We start from the raw sequence: 3,904 nt of genomic DNA on the forward strand, positions 1-3,904 counted from the left end.
TGTATTCCTTCCCTCACCGATTCTGCGGAGAAACTTAATGTTCCATATCTTACCAGTTCACCAGATTTACAACATCGTACTATACTACCATCTGTCAAAAGCCTTGTTTTTTTTTTTTTCATTCTTCCCGCGATCCATGATTCACTACCACAGTACGCTGTTTTCAAAATGTACATTCTCAGAAATTTCTTCGTTATCTGATACTAGCAGACTTTCCTTGGGCAGGAATGTCTTCTTTTCCAGCGCCCCTTGCTTAGTCCGTCATTTTGCTTCCAGTTAGCAGAATTCCTTAACTTTGCGCTCCCAGATTTAGAGGTTAAGTTTATCACTAATTTCATTTCTTCTGCTCCACATTACTATCGTGTCTCATTGATTTACATAAGACGATAATTTATAATAAAGACGTTTTTCGCGCGTTTTGTACAAAAAGTCATGAACACAAATGTGATTATCGGAAATAAACCATTTTTGCAGCAGATTTGACCTTACAGTATGTGGTTCGGTACACAATAGTCATTTGTAATGTCGTGACTGGTTACACGTAGGAATGTTAGAATGCTGGTTTCTCTTCTGGGTAACGATTATTTGTGATCGAAAATCGTTGAAAAACAGAATCATTCATCGTAGCAGCAGTCAATGATTTCAATATGACTCCTCTTTTTATAAGTTTTCTACCACAGTGATTACGACACAGAAATAACTTATTCACTGTAGCGTAGCGCTGCAAAATGTAACAAAATGTAAATGACTGTACGTCTTGTTAGAGCCAAGACAATTTCAGTTAACTACTGTAGTATAATTCCAGTTTCGTTGTCTTGACCATTATGTATAGGTGACGGGTCTAAACTGCCGTTACATTTGATCATAATTTTCAAGTTGTGCGCTTTATTTTGCTCCACGAGGAAGCACGTTCCTTCCAACTCTCTCACAATAGAAGTAATTGCACAGTTCACTAGAAGATTTCTGACGATTTATTCTGAATTGCACCTGTCTGCTAGCATTTTGGGGGGAAATAAGATCTGACATATTCTGCTTTGCTGCAAACTATACCTTACAAGTAGTTCTATTTCTTTCAAATTTAGGATTCTGCGTAAGCTATACTTAACACTTTCAATGACAAAAAAATACAAGTGCCTTTAACGTAAGTTCTTCGCTTTCGTATCTTAATCTGGTACTAACTTATGTGCATTACCCTTCCCGAAGCCCAAATTTTCCACTTCTTCTGATAAAACTGTAGGTTTCAGTAGGTCAATCGCTTGGTGCTGTCGCCCTACATCTGCTATTATCCTACATTTTGTTTTTATGGATTATATGATTAATACCAACATAGTAAACGGTGATATCAGGTCATTTTCCTAAATTTCGCAGTAATTAGTTTCATTAATAGTGACCTCTCCCATCAGTGACAGTTTTCTACTTTATTTGCAGTGACACTGAAAGGCAAATCTTTCTCTCTCTCTCTCTCTCTCTCTCTTTCTCCTCTTTCGTTGCTGAAGCAGGTAAAGGCTTTAATAACCTTTTCTCCTATTTCGTTGCTGAAGCAGGTAAAGGCTTTAAAAACTTTATAGGTTTTTCTTGTAAGATTACCTATGAAGGCGTTTGTGACGTAAGTAATCACCCAGTACCTTTCTCTGACAGTGCTTTTTAATGCATTTTTTGATCATTCTCAACTGTCCCTTTGCGTGTTGAACGTTCGACCACAAGAACGTAAGGTGTTTCAGTGCTGTCGGTTTTATCCATTGAGGCTGTACGCTATGAATAAAGAGAAAATCAATTAGGATGTCCCCTATGGGACTGAAAAAAATAATGAATGAAGGATGATTATGGATTGATGTCCCGTCGACGTCGAGAGCAGCAGAGACGTAACGTACGAGTAGGACAAGGATGGGGACATCGTCCATGCTACTTTACTCATAGTCTGCGCTGATGTCACCGTAGAATTGCTCTGGCAGATACGTCGGACGTGAAGCAGCTGCTATGATAAACTACGGAGTTATTCATAAGAACCTCGGGCGTTTCAAAGACGACTCTTCGAAAGCTACAAGAAAGAAAGAAAAATGACACACAGTGGATAGAGCACCAAGTTTCGATTCGGAGTATGCGCCGTGGTGTTGTCCAAATGGTTCAAATGGCTCTGAGCACTATGGGACATAACTTCTGAGGTCATCAGTCCCCTAGAACTTAGAACTACTTAAACCTGACTAACCTAAGGACATCACACACATCCATGCCCGAGGCAGAATTCGAACCTGCGACCGTAGCGGTCATGCGGTTCCAGACTGAAGCGCCTAGAATCGCTTGGCCACAGCGGACGGCGTGGTGCAGTTGCAGAGCGTATCACTAGGGGCGATGCGTATCAGAACATGATCAGAACATGTGGATAAATCACTCGCTCCGAACTGTTGCACCTAGTTTGTTCGCGCCTGCAGACATGCAACATAATGAACAAATTTCCAAGCGCCATTGCGCGTTTGCGGGTGGCAGCCGCAGCAGCGACTTCAGTGGCTTGCATACATATATTGACATTAGCCGCGTCACACACAGTTTCCGTATTAGGCACCTCTAATGTGAGTTAGATACTTGGTGAGATGCTACATCTACAGATATGTCTCTATTTTCTGTAAGTCTTGCTATTTTTCCCAAGTCATGGTCTGAAACCCCTTAGTTAGTTACCGGTACTGATAACAGTACACTTACTGGCATCCGTCTGAACTTAACGACATAGTTCCAAGAAGTTTGCGATTCCTTGCCCCTTGTAGACAAAGGACGTATTGGCTGAAAGCACCATTCTTTGTATGTTGTTGACTGCATGACAGATTGTGCAGGAATAAAAGGGGCCGCCTTTAGTTCATATTTATTCGAGGCAGCTACACATATTGTCCTTCTCAAATGAAAAACCTGTACAAAACTCATGTCTTCCTCCACACCGATGAGTACTCTGTCTACATACATGATTCAAAATTAGCTCTTGGTGTGACATATGTCCATAGTCACTTTCTCAGGTGCCGATTAACTTAGCAGCTCACAGAATCAAAGTCAAGAACTATTAGTTTAATAATGCTGACTTGTGAGGCCGATCTGTAGTAATTACTTGCGGGAAGGTGATCTTTTTAGGCAAGATCTCTTGTAAACAACTTTTATTGTCGATTATCAGTTTCGGTGAGCATGATTACCGTCTTCAGATGGTAGGATAAAAGGTTATTACATTTCTCCTGTACCAGTCGTACAACTAACCTTTGTAAAACATTGCCAGATGTCTGAGGGATGAGATGAATGATGCATAGTCAATTCAAGGTTAAAACTTTGGTATCAATAGCTAAAATGCCACGGCGTAGGTGCAAGTTGTTAGGTTGGCACTACGAGGTCGGAAGATCTTCGGCGACGACAGCGCCCTCCAGCCGGCGCTGTGCAGCTCTACGAGCGCAGCTCCGGATTCAGCCCAGTTGATCGCGAGCAGTCGACCAACCAACATCGTTTCATTTTCATAGTGGCCGAGCCACTACAGATTTTGCCTGTGTTAGCTTTGATACATCCGGCTTCGCACCTACGTGCGCATTATAGCCAAAGTTATGTAACCCTGTATTTATTGTCTTACCTAGAGTAAATATCTTTTACTTTACAGCAGTACCTAGATTTCTACCTCACCTGCTCCATCTAGCTTCCTACATTCGGCCTACCCTGTAAATTACAGGAGCAGACCCACGCGCCGCCTTCCATGCGGGATACAAGAAAAAACACATCATACACAGTAATTATCCCGCCAAGGGTTCGTGTTCCATACCACACTTTACTACACACATCTTTGCAGCCAGGGCACCAAGCCATCTTGCCTAAGAAGTTCACCATCTCTCAAGTTTGTCATAACTAACAAATAACATGTCCCAGAGCAAACCCGAGTCAAAAC

This window comes from Schistocerca piceifrons, chromosome 4 (assembly GCF_021461385.2).
Source record: "Schistocerca piceifrons isolate TAMUIC-IGC-003096 chromosome 4, iqSchPice1.1, whole genome shotgun sequence".
NCBI classification, from domain to species: Eukaryota; Metazoa; Arthropoda; class Insecta; order Orthoptera; family Acrididae; genus Schistocerca; species Schistocerca piceifrons.